The sequence below is a fragment of the Macaca mulatta genome, chromosome 16 (assembly GCF_049350105.2).
Source record: "Macaca mulatta isolate MMU2019108-1 chromosome 16, T2T-MMU8v2.0, whole genome shotgun sequence".
Taxonomy (NCBI): Eukaryota; Metazoa; Chordata; class Mammalia; order Primates; family Cercopithecidae; genus Macaca; species Macaca mulatta.
The window spans coordinates 51,917,704-51,931,199 of NC_133421.1; the positions used below are offsets into that span (position 1 = coordinate 51,917,704).

Genomic DNA, 13,496 nt, shown 5'->3' on the forward strand with positions numbered 1-13,496 from the left:
GCCTTCCATAGCGTAGCACTTCCCTGGTTTTCTTCCTACCACTCTGGCTACTCCTTCTGTCTCCTTAGCAGGCTCCTCTTCCTCTGCTCATTCTTTAAATGTTGGTGTTCCTCAGAGTTTTGTTCTAGATCCTTTTCTCTTCTCACTAGACCATTCTTCCTTGGAGATCTTATATGTTGCTATGGCTTCAATGACCAACTATAGACTGATAATTCCCAAATCTATATATAGCCTGTTCAGGCCCCTCTCCTTAGCTTTAGACCCATAAGATCTAACTGCCCTGTGAACATCTCCATTTAAGTGCTATATTCATTAGAATCCCTTTCCTGTGAATAAAAGGAAATTCCAAATAAAATGGCTCAAACAAGATAGGAGTGCAGAGGTATTAAGTCCAGGCCTGGTGTGACGGATCCACAGTGTCAGGGTCTCAGGATTCTTCTACCTATAATTCTGTCACCCTCAACTCTCAACTAATCCAGGATGGCCACTCAGGCTCTAGCAGGAAGGAGAAAGCAGTGACAGAGCATGCTCTTTCTCTTCCAAGACACATCCCAGAATTCATAATACTTGTGCCTATATCCCACTGGCCAGAACTTAGAGGTTCACACATGGTTTTTATTCTGAGTGACCATGTGCCCAGTCAAAAAACTGGAGTGAAGAAAAACTATCGAACAGAAGTTCTGCAGATGCCCCACAAGCACCTCGAATGCAACATGTCCAAAACAGAACTCCTCACTTTCAACCACTTTCAACCCTTCCACATCCACTCACCCCCAGAACTCTTCCTGACTTCTCCATCTTATCATGGCCCTAGCATCCAACTAGCTGCCTAAGGCAGAAACCCGGGAGTTGTAACTCTGAAACCTGTCTCTATCCTCAAGTCATCATGATCTTCCATGTCAACAGCAACAGTTTCATCCCTTGTCTCCTAATACCCATTCTTGCTTCGTCAAATGCATTCTCTACATCTGCATTGTCCAATATGATAGCCTCTAACTGCATGTGGCCTGGAGCACTCAAAAGGTAGCTAGGCCAATTCAAAATGTGCTGTAAGTGGCTGGGGGCGGTGGCTCATGCCTGTAATCCCAGCACTTTGGGAGGCTGAGACGGGCAGATCATGAGGTCAGGAGATAGAGACCATCCAGGCTAACACGGTGAAACCCCGTCTCTACTAAAAATACAAAAAAATTAGCCGGGCGTGGTGGCGGGCGCCTATAGTCCCAGCTACTCGGGAGGCTGAGGCAGGAGAATGGTGTGAACCCAGGAGGCAGAGCTTGCAGTGAGCCAACATTGCGCCACTGCACTCCAGCCAGGGTGACAGAGTGAGACTCTGTCTCAAAAAAAAAAAAAAAAAAAAGTGCTATAAGTGTAAAATACACACCAGATTTCATAGACTTAATATGAAGAAAGTAAAATATCTTAGTATTTCTATGTTGATTATGTGTTAAAATAATAATATATTTATATGTTGGATGAATTTATTTAAAATTAGTTTCACTTGTTTCTTTGTACATTGTTTATGTGGCTACTAGAAACATTTTAATTATATATGTGGCTCCCATTCGTGGTTCTCATTATATTTCTATTGAAAAGTGTCAATCCACACAAAAGCAAAACAATCTCTTTCTAAAACATGCATCTGAACATGTCACACATCTTAAAAGCTTTCAGTGGCTTATTGTCTGTAGGATAAAGTTCATTCTACTCAACATGGTTTTCAAGCCCTCCTTGACCCAGTCCCTGCCCCACCCTCCAGCCTCATCTCGTACCCCCTCTTCCCTCCATCTGCCCCTTGCATGCTACACTCAGGTCCTGTGTGCTTCTTTCAGTTCCTTCAGTGTACTATGGGTCTGTAGCCTCTGGGCCTGCACACATGCTGTTCACTGTGCCTGGAACACTCTTCCCCCTCTTGGCCTGCTTAATGGTCTGCTCGTCTTTATAGTCGCAGCGTAGACACATGTCTTCCCTGAGAGGCCTTCTTAGCTATCCTGCTTCTCTGAGCTCTCATTACTTCTCTATCCTGCCCACCCATCTCACCCCCGAAAACAGTGTGCCAAAGAACTGTGTTCTTTTCTCAGACTGTTTGGAATCTTGCCTGTCATGTTTACTGTGGTGTCGCCAGCACCTCCAGCAAACATTGGTGCATAGTCAGCCATCAATAAGTATTTGCTGAACAAATGAATGAATCAATGCATAACATCCCAAAGTCACGTAGACAAAGTTTCAGATGGAGGGTAGAGCCAGGCTAGATGACGTCTTAGTCTTAAAGAGGTGGCCATCCAGTGACCATTAGGTTACCCAGTCTGGGAGGTGAGGCAAAGGGAAACTTGAAAGATATCACCCTGTAACTACTTAAATCATATCCCTGAGTTTCCTTACATGTCACCCTGTCTTCAGCCCCTCTCCAGGCCTGGACAGGCCATTTATTGGGACCCAGGCCACCACTGCCTTTTCCTCCTTCCTAGGAAGGACAAACAGCACTGGCTCTCCTCCCAGGAAAGCCCCCTGGCATTTACCACACATTTTCAGCAAGAGCCATATTGAGGATTGTTGCTGGAGATGAGCATCTTCTTAAGTGGGGGTGGGGGTGGGTAGAAATGGAGGAAGGAGGTAAGGAGGAGAGAGTAAGGAGGGTGCCAGTTTTGAGTTGCTTTTAACCCAGGACCAGGAGAATTGATGTGCATGTTAGTAATGAAGCGTGAGCTTCTCTGTGAAGATTTCCTTTCAGGAGACAGATGGGTAGGGACCTAGAACTGAAGAAGGAAAAGAACTTGGTGTCAGGAAGCCAGAGCAGGGAACCCTGGGGCTCCATTGCTACTTTGCTGCGTGACCTGAAACTGGGCTTCAGTTCCTCACCTATAATAAAAAGAATCTTTGCTTTCTGTACCCCTGGAGGGGCTGTTATAAGAATGGAAGCAGGCAAATGGGTGTAAATGGGCTCTGAAAATACAAGTATCAGAGTAAAAGTCAAGTGAAGTCATGTGAAGGCAAGTGTTTTGAGACTGTGGTTTGGTTTGGGCAGGAGGTGAACAGGCAGTTGTGGAAAGGAGGCTGGGAATGGTGGGTGGGAGTGCACCTCCTCTCAACAAAGGTGGTTTCATATCAAGGCAGAGTCCTGTTCTCCTAGCCATGGCTCAGGAGCCAGATTTGCCTGTTCTAAACCTGCACCAGAAAAGCTAAATATTGAACAGAACCTTGGAGAAAATAGACCCACCAGGGAACCTCAGGGCCCTGAAAGGACAGAGCACAGTCCCATTTTGGGCACCCTCCCTTAACTCAAGCAAGCGTGAACACAGACACACAGACACACACACACACACACACACACACACGTACACACACACACACACCTCCTTTGCAGATGAGGCTGACACTTCAGGTCCTCTCCCCAGAACTTTACACCTCACCACCTCCTGCAACCTCTTCCCAACTTGGAAGGTTTCCCAGTGAATTGACACTGCCTTAACCCAGCCAGAGACCACCCTGCCCTGGGCTGCTCCATGTGGAGACCCTGCTCCCAAAAGGGTCGAGCACAGACGAGGTGGCTAGATTCCCCTCTGCCCTACCAAAAGCGGGTCTCAGTGGTGGGGTGCACACGGGAGGCCCTTGCTCCTGGAGCAGGTCCTACAGCTGGCAAGGCCACTGCTTGGAGGTTTTATTATCCCCTTCTCTCTTTTCCTTTCACAGCCACGTCAGATCACACAAAGCAATCAGTAGTACCAGCAGTTCCCAACCTGGAGGATTGAAAACACGTTCCCCAGCATGCTGCCAACAGCAGCCAGCATCAAGAGGCTCTGTAATTACAGACATGCAGGGGTTTGTGCTCCTGCTCTCACTCATCTATGAAACTCTTCCATTCTCCTCCTTTCCCATGGTGCCCTTAAAAAGGCAATGTGAGGCTGAGGCCTTCAGAAAAGCAAGTTCCAACTCCCTATTCCACCGTGGACAGACTTCAACCCTCACTACAATTCAGATTCACTCAGTCGTGTGTTCATTCATGTGTTCATTCCTTCATTTGAAATGCAGTTAATTAAACCTGTCTGCGCTAGCGGTGGGCCTGGTGGTGGGGACACCAAATGTCACCTAGCCCTTACTTTTGAAGAGCTCGTGGTCTAATAAGGAAATTAAGGGATATGATTTAAGTAGTTACAGTAAAAATCAAAAAGTGGTGTGTGGTAAGGGACGTGCCGATCAAATCCTAAGTCAGAGAAAGGTAATGTTGGGAAGGACACCTGTTTCCTAAGAGGCAATATGGTGTAGCGGCTGCGAATATGGACTCTGGAGAACACAGGCCAGGGTTCAAATCTTGACTTTGCTACTCACTGTATAACCCTAGGAGAAATTGGGAGAATTTTGAGGTCACTGTGAGGAAAAGGTGCAGTGCCCAGCATATAGTAGATGCTCAATAAACATCAGCTGCTATAATCAGGGAAGGTAGCTTATAACATGAGTTTTCGACTTGTGTGGAGCAAGAAGGTAGGGCATTATAGAACAATAGGGATAAAGGAAGAAAATGCAGTGCTTGTATGAAATTCCTTTTGGCGATAGCATAGCCTGTAGGAAGGGAAGAAATATCAAATAAAGGCAGTAAGTTGGGCTGGGGTTAAACCCTGGAACAATGAATGGCAAAATGAACTTAAGGAGAGGTAGAGGGACATAGACAATCTTTTGTTTTTGTGTTAGTCTATTTTTTAAAGAGATGTGGTCTTGTTATGTTTCCTGGACTGGCCTTAAACTCTTAGGCTCAAGTGATCTTTGCACCTCAGCCTCCTGAGTAGCTGGGACTACAGCTGCATTGCCCCTGCATCTGACATAGACAATCTTGATAGGGCCAAGTGCCCACCCAGCCCTAAGTAATGACCCTCATCTTTAGAGCCACATCCAATTAGGCCAAGATTCAGGGTCTCCAAAGTTGGGGAGACAGCCCTTGGGGCATGGTGCAGTGTTGGCCAGTATCCTAGATTCTGTCCATCTGGGCAGGCCTCTTCCTGCCTCTGTCAGGAGCCTGAGCTCTGCAATCAGGGCCAAGAGAGAAGAGCCATTTCTGTTCACAGGAACTAGTGGACATGGCATCTCCACCCACCAGAAGGCTAGTGTTGGGGCACAAAGGCTGGAAGCAGCCTCAGGAAAGGTGGCCCATGGAGAAGGCAGAGGGAGAGGCCAGGCGAGGCTGATCAGGCCTGTGGTCATTATCACCACCCTCTGTTTTGCCCTAGGGTTAGCAGAACCTCCTCTATTCTCCTTGGGAGTGGTGCAGACCGAGAACACAGATGTCACCAAGTGCAAAACAAACCAAGGAGAGGCCTGCTGGGAGAATGCCAATGAGAGCAAGGGCCCCCGAGAGTGATTCCCAGCTCAGGGGCACCCCAACCCTGGACTGAGGGGAAAGAGTGGGCATTAAGGTTCTGTCTGGGGGTTCACTTCAAGTCAAAGGGGCCCTATTGGGAGGTAGCATGGTAGAGTGAAAAAGATCGTCACCTGGGGGAATCAGGAGGCCTCATGCTTGTCCAGGTTGTGCCTCTCACCTTGTGTGACTTGGGAGAAATCACTTCTCCTTGGCCTCTGTTCCTCCTCAGTAAAAAAGAGTTTTGCTTGGAAGATCTCAGAGGCCTTTCATAACTGAGAAATCTTTCATCTATTCATGTGGAGCACACAGCCTGTGCTCTCAGGATTTGGAGTAGTGGAATATGCCCTAAATATTGGAAAGAACCCAGAACAGCCAGACCTGAGAGACCAGAGGAACGCTCTGGAGCCTCCATCCTTCAGGGTGTGCAGAGGTGAGGGCTGCAGAGGGGTGGGGAGAGGAGAGAAAACCACCAGGGAGGGAGGGAGGCAGCCTATCTGAACACCTGACATCTCCAGGACAGAGAAAATGAGCTGGTAGGAGGTTTCTTCTCCCAACTCGAGCTGCCTCAGGATCCTGTGGAAAAGCTGCATTATAATCGATAGCCTCGTAAATAAATAAATAGTCAATGCATCCTGTCTCCAGCTCAGGGCTTCTTCAGGAAAATTGAACCTTGACCCACTTCTGCAGGCCCATTTTGGCTTCCTCCCAAGGCCTCCAGAGGGAAAGAACTCTCTCACAGGTCATCCAGGGCATCCTCCTGCCTCTGCACTGGCCTGCCATGTGCCCCATCCCAGGAGGTCAAGCACTGGGGAGCGTGCCCTCTTCCCGCCACCCAGTCCCATGGGGTTCTCTCACAGGCAGGCAGGTGTCCACACCCTATAGCTCTTGCCTTGACCTTAATATTCTCATTCATGGTCAACTCCGCCCTCTGCTTTCAGCTCCGGCTCTCTGCTCCTCACCTCACCTGGTTTCATGCCTTTCTTCTGACTGCTGCTTGGCACCACATTGAACCAGCAGCGGGAAGCAGACAGTCGTTCTTCACTCCTCGAGAGAGTCTCCCGCTACACCCACCCCTCAGACGATTTGTCATGTATTGTGAATGAGCCCCTCAAGGTCCAATAGAATAAATGCATTTCTGGGCACAATAAACTAAGACCCTTGTAATTTACTTTACAGAACAAGCATGTGCCAGTGAGTTGACTATAAGGCATTCTTTTCTCTTTCTGGCTTCTGTCACAACACTAGAAAAAGCAAATCTCCAACAAACCGAGTTGAATTTTTTTTTTTTTTTGAGACAGGATCTCATTCTGTTGCCCAAATTGGGGTCCACAGCATGATCATAGCTTACTGTAGCCTCAAACTCCTGGGCTCAAGGGATCTTCCTGCTTCCGCTTTCTGAGTGGCTGGGATTACAGGTATGTGCCACCATGCCTAGCTAACTTTATTTTTTATTTTTAGTAGAGATGAGGTCTTGCCATGCTGCCCAGGCCAGTCTTGAACTCCTGGGCTCAAGCGATTCTCCCACCTTGGCCTCCCAGAGTGCTGGGTTTACAGGCATGAACTACTACCCAAGTTGAATATTTTAGATCCCAGAGACTAAGATGGTGGTCAGCCTGTGTGGTGATAGGCAACTGCCTTCTATGTGTGCCTTGAAACATCTCAGGACCTCTCTTCTACTTTGGCGCCTCAGTTTCCTTTCCACCTCCCTGGCCCAGGCAGAGTACTCCTATGCCTAAGGAGTCTTAAGTGCTGCTTGTGTAGTGAGCATGGTAAAGAAATTGTTGGGTTGTGACTGTCCATTTTGTTCATAATTTAAAAAAAAAAATTAGAGATGGGGTCTTGCTATGTTGCCCAGGGTGGCATGCAGTGGCTATTCACAAGCACAATCGTGGCATACTGCAGCCTCAAACTCCTGGCCTCAAGTGATCCTCCTGCCTCAGCCTCCCTGGTAGTTGAGATTACAGGTACACACCACCATGCTCAGCTGTTTATAATTATTGACCATCATGTTCTAGCTGATCCCTATGGAGTGAACATTCTTTTAATTAAAAGTTTCTAACTAGAAGATACTATATCCTTGCTGTGTCTGTTCTATAATATTTAGAATATTCCATTTCCTTCTGAGTTCATAGCAGAGTTTTTTTGTTTTGTTTTGTTTTGTTTTGTTTTGTTTTTTTGAGACGGAGTCTCGCTCTGTCGCCCGGGCTGGAGTGCAGTGGCCGGATCTCAGCTCACTGCAAGCTCCGCCTCCCAGGTTTACGCCATTCTCCTGCCTCAGCCTCCCGAGTAGCTGGGACTACAGGCGCCCGCCACCTCGCCCGGCTAGTTTTTTGTATTTTTTAGTAGAGACGGGGTTTCACGGTGTTCGCCAGGGTGGTCTCGATCTCCTGACCTCGTGATCCACCCGTCTTGGCCTCCCAAAGTGCTGGGATTACAGGCTTGAGCCACCGCGCCTGGCCTCATAGCAGAGTTTTAGGCCCAGCTTCCCAACCCTACCTGATCTCCTGTCATCAGTTCTTATGTGATGGAAATGGGGGCGTGACTCTGTAGCCAACATACCCACAGAGCTTCACAGCTTACATAAACAAAACAGTGTTGTTCTGAGGTGTCCACACTGCAGTTCCTTTCCCCCACACAAACGCCTGATGTTTCATTGTCCCAGAGAAGAATTCAGGCCGAGGAAGCAGTCAGTAATCCGGGCTCCTGGCTGTGGTTTTGCTGTCTCCCAACTAGCAGGAAGTAGCTCTGGCCACCCAGAAAGTGGCACAGGATTCTTTGTCTGGCACCTGACAAGAGGTAAGGGTGGCCAGTAGCACAGTTTAGTGAGCTTGTAAAGCTGGTTACCAATTTGCATGGCTGTATTAATGAACCTCCCAAAATTGAGAACATGTTGATACAATGGATTTCCTACCCTAGAAAGAGTCTATGCGGCCGGGTGCAGTGGCTCACGCCTGTAATCCCAGCACTTTGGGAGGCCAAGGCAGGTGGATCATGAGGTCAGGAGATCAAGACCCTCCTGACCAACATGGTGAAAATACAAAAATTAGCTGTGCATGGTGATGCACGCCTGTAGTCTCAGCTACTCGGGAGGCTGAGGCAGGAGAATTGCTTGAACCTAGGAGGCTGAGGTTGCAGTAAGTCGAGATCACGCCACTGCACTCCAGCCTGGTGACAGAGTGAGACTCCGTCTCAAAAAAAAAAAAAAAGGCCAAAAATAGAGTTTATGCATACAGCACACCAACCTTCAGTCATCACTCTTACAGCCAGAGTCTTCCAGAAATTATGTGGGCCATGCCTATCCCTTCAAGTGGCCCCCAAGGCCCAGCCTTGCAGTAACTGACCCAGGCTCTCACATAGGGCACTGGGGTCCTGCCCCAGGCTCCAGGCTCTACCCACAGCACAGGCTGGGGCTGGTGCTGAGCAAATGGGTTGTGGCTGTCGCCAGAGAGGAACTGGCAGCAGACACAGCAGACTATGTTTTCTTTGCAGGCTGAGGGTAACTGGAAGAAGCCGAGAATTCCTCTGCTCTGCCTTTGGGAGGAGGGGATGAGAGAAGCAGGGAAGGCCAGCAGCAATCTCTCTAAAAGAGAAGTTCCTCCAGCTCCTAGGATGAGCAAGATAGTATAAACAAAAGATGGAAAGACGACAACCTAGGACCCCAGGGAGTCCCTGGTATAGATATCAGGAGCCTAGGTCCCCTGTCTGGAACTGGCTCTCAGGGAGTCATGATGGTAGCTAACATTCATTAAATGTTTGCTCTGTGCCAGGCACCCTGCTCAGAGCTCAGTTGCACTGTGAAGACAATTTGTACAGGGGCTAAGAACATAGGCCTCAGCAACACACTACTAGGTTCAAATCCCCAACGTGGCTACTCATTAGCTCTGTGACACTGAGTAAGCTACTTACCCCCCTGTGCCTCAGTTACTTCATTCATAAGATAGGAATACGAATAGTACCCATCTGATAAAGTTTGAAGATTAAATGCATGCACATACAGAAAACTCTTAGCACAGTGTCTGCCCTGGAGTAAACAGGAGACAAATTTTTGCCATCACTACTTTATTGAATCCCCACACAAAGCTTTAAAGTAAATATTATTAATCTCTAAGGTTCAAGGGATTCAAATACTAGCCCAAGGTCCCAGGTTCGTTTGATTGACAGAGCATGAGTACCCTCCTAAGTGCTCCTTGAGGTCTCTGTGTTTAGGAGGAAGCAGGTTCAGAACTCTAGTTCCCCACTCCAGGTGCATTCCAATTTAGAAACTCCACAGCCACCTCAACAGCAGGAGCAAAGGTGCGTCTCTGTCCTGCCTCTGGGGCCAGGCTGGCTGATGACTTCAGGCCCAACCAGAAGATCCTTTCCACCCACTCAACTTTAGCAATACCCACATCACCAACCCTGGGTCTCCCCACAGAGCCTCCACCTTCTAGGAAGTCTCCCTCCCTCCTGCAAGATGCTGGTGGCTGAGACTGGAGGGACCCTTTCAATTTGAGGATAAACAAACTGTCGTTCTGGCCCAGCCCTCTGCCGGCTTGCTGCTTCCCACCCCCCTCCATCCGCAGTGCACAGTCGCTCTGTTCTCCTGCCAACTTGGCAGCTCATCGCTGCTGTTACTATCAACACCTCCAAGGAAAAAGGGAGAGGAGTCAGCTCTGATCGCCTGGCGCACTGAACAGCAAATTCATGTCAGAGCCAGCCTTGGAATGTCTCCCAAGCTCCCAAGGCTCCTGGTGAGGAGGAAAAGGTGGGACTCATGTTGCTCAGGACAGATGGGGCTGGGGAGTGGCCCTGGGCCTAATTAGAGCAGACTCCCAGCAGAGCCACTCGCTAGTCCTGGCCAAAGCTGCAAGCCCCCGGGAGCAGATGGCTCTGATAGAAAGCGCTGCAGAAGGATACTTTGGGGACCTTGTAAATGTGTAGGAGAGGACTTGGGGGGTCTGAGTCTCACCCCAACTCTTGCCACAGTCCAGGGCAGTTCCCAAGGTGGTTAGTCAGAGGTCTGTGGCCAGGATTGGGAAAAACAGGTCTTTCCCTGTTCAGTCTGTGAGCTCCTAGAATCTCTGGCCTGTGCCTTCTTTCCTCCATCTTTCTTGGACTCCATGTGTGCAGAGCTCTTGTCTCTCCTATCGTATTGGATTGAGAGCCCCTAAGGGACCACACTTTCTCTGCCAAATGGAAACGTCCCATAGACAACATTTTCCTATTCCCAACTCCCTCCCCCAGCCTCTTAGGCCCCACCTATTGGCTCCATAAAGCAACTGATGCCCTTGTCTGGCTCTTGCCGTGGCTCCTGGAGCCTGGCTGGGAAGAACAGAGAACCTGTATCTTCAAGGACCCAGTGTCCCTCCTGGAGCATAGCCTGCCTGCAGCACAGGGTCGTGGTCAGTCATCCACACCCTGACAGGACTCAGGGGAGTCAGCGTGCAGCGTCTCCCAGGAGGAATGGCCTCTTTAGGTTTCTCCCTGCTTGTCAAGAGAGGGCCTTTGTTCCCTGCTCTAGGGCTTTTGGTGTCAGCCAAAGTGGTGGGTTCAGGGGAAGCTTCCCAATCCTTGCACCACTGGCCATCTAGTCTACCCAAGGATGTGGTTGTTAGCTCCCCTCTGGGTGCTGCCAGCCTGTTTCCTTCTCTGTAACACAGGGATAACCTTGGGTACCTCACTGGGTTACAGCCTATGGTGATGAAGACATGAAGGTGATGCCTGTGCGCTCCTTGGGTCACTCCTGGCACTTAGAATCAGTATGTTTTCCTTCCTTCCCTCCTTTTCTTCATTCTTTACCTCATTCATCTCTCCACTCTCTCCAGGAGCCTTTCTCCCAGATGTGAAACTGATCCTAAGACCCCCTGTAATTTCCTGCTGAAAACCCCCTCCAAGAAACACAGCCACAGCCACAGTTCTTCCTGATAAGAAGCCCCAGGGGCCAGGCGACAAGAAAAGCGAGCTCATTCAGCAGGCTGGGATGTAAATAAGCCACAAGAGGCTGTGCCATTCTGGGTTGCACCTGTGAGCATCACTCAGCTGAAGCCCCGTCAGCGTTTCCATGACAAACTCGTATTTCCGGATGCCTTTCTTCCAGCTTGAAGAGCCTGCCTCGTGGTGAGACTTGACACTGAAAATGCTTCCATATTTTTTTCCCTAAAAAAGCTTGCATGCTCTAAAACTCCACATGTTTATTAGATGTGTTTGCTCTTCATTCTGAGAGTTTTGTTGACATTATATGTGTATAGTATACATCAAGCAGGTAATACACATGTGGGAAGTTCTGTGGTGGAGAGCCATCGTGGCAAATACACAGCTACCACACATCGTAACAAGATATCTTCCTTCCCCAAAATACATTCTGCATCCATTTGTCTGCCTCAAAGCCTGAAATTCCACCATTAGAGACTTGCTACTTTTGAACTTGAACGATTGCCTTTTTTTTTTTTTTTTGAGACAGGGTCTTGCTCTGTCACCCAGGCTAGAGTGCAGTGGCACAGTCTCTGCTTACTGCAACCTCAATCTCCCAGGCCCAAGCGATCCTCCCACCTCAGCCTCCCGGGTAGCTAGGCCACAGGTATGTGCCACCCTGGCTAATTTTTTTTTTTTTTTAATTTTCTGTAGAGACGAGGTCTTGTTATGTTGCCCAGGCCGGTCTTGAACTCCTGGGCTCAAGCTATCCTCCCACCTTGGCCTCCCAAAATGCTGAAGTTACAGGTATGAGACACCACACCCAGCTGCCCATCTTTTAAGAGTCCGCTGTATCAGTGCACCAACCCCTGCAAGGGCCAAATTCTAAAAATCTAGATAGTCTTCAGGCTCACTTGGGATGCTTCCAGAAATGCAAATACCCAGGCCCTGTCCTAGACATCCTGAATCAGAATTTCTAGAACTGGTATGGAGCCCAAGACTCAGGATTTTAAAGAAGCAGCCAGGTGATACTGATGATCAGCCAGGTTTAGACTAACATAGGGCTTAGTGCGCCAGGTGAGGAGACAGAATACCTGAATTTCATTTACAGCATCACCATTCATGGAGAGACCCTGGGCACTTCACTCCCTGAACCTGGGGGAAAAGTGTGATACCCAGCTCCTGTGGCCTGTATGAAGACCAAATGAGGCAATGTTATGAAATACTTCTTGGAAACCATCAGACAATGCAAATGTTAATTGTTACTCCATATACATACATGACATACAGCATACATGTTCGTGTGTATCCATGTACCTGGATTTCCTGCAGAAAGGACATGTCTGACTTTTGTCATCCTTCTTCATCTATGCTCCTGGCTGTCTTCAGTTTCAGATGGACTCTCTCACTTCAGGACAAGCGTGAAGTCCTCTCCCCATAACTTGGCACTGTCTGATAATTTAAAAAGGATGTTTTCCATCTAATAGGTTTAGCCACCCTCTATGATCTTCCAGATGTTCATCCCTTCTGGAGAGTAAGAAGAAAAAGGACTAGTCACTCCTGTCTGATGAGAAGGAGAAACGGAGGCAGATGGGTTTAGAGGGCCATATACCATTTAAACATAGGGCAGGAATTCTCTCATTTTGAAAACCTGGTGAATATGCACACATACAAAATTCTTCATACAGTTTCAGGGTTTCTTGGACTTCCTGACACTCTTCCATAGAAACCCTAGGAGTCCAGGAACCTCAGGTAAAGAACACCTGCCCACATGGATCTAGCAGCCCAAGCCCTCTAAGCCCCCAGAGCATCATGTTCAAGCACATGAGGCATCCTTTCAGCCATGCCTTTGCCAGATGACCTAACTCACCACTCCTTCTCCCCAGGCTGCGAGATGAACTTGCCTGACCTCCCTGCCACCCACTGAAGAAAGAGCAACACATTACCTGCATCAGGACAGAATCTTCTCAGACCAAACTGTGCCTTCCTGTTACTGAGCCGGCAGCATGGAGAATCTGAGCTGCCATAAGGTATCAGGATAATGGATAGTTTTTATGGCAGTAGCATAAAGCACAACTCAAACTGGCTTAAACAATCAACCTATTGGTCCTTGACAATTAAAAAGAAGTTTGAGGTGGGGTGGGCTTTATGCAAGGTCTGATCCATCTGCTCTATGCTGTTTCTTTTTGTCTTTCCACTCTGTCTTCCATGATGTCAACTTCATCTTAAAACTCTCAATCCTCTAGGTTGCAACGTGGTT

General features: G+C 48.4%; 1 long non-coding RNA gene across 1 annotated transcript; it reads left to right on the plus strand.

The window, feature by feature from the left end:
• Positions 1–9,937: 9,937 nt before the first annotated feature.
• LOC144335524 (uncharacterized) lies at positions 9,938–13,268 on the plus strand. Its single transcript, XR_013406453.1, has 3 exons — positions 9,938–10,091; positions 11,152–11,443; positions 13,123–13,268. It is a non-coding gene; the product is annotated as an uncharacterized LOC144335524 (long non-coding RNA).
• Positions 13,269–13,496: the final 228 nt, after the last annotated feature.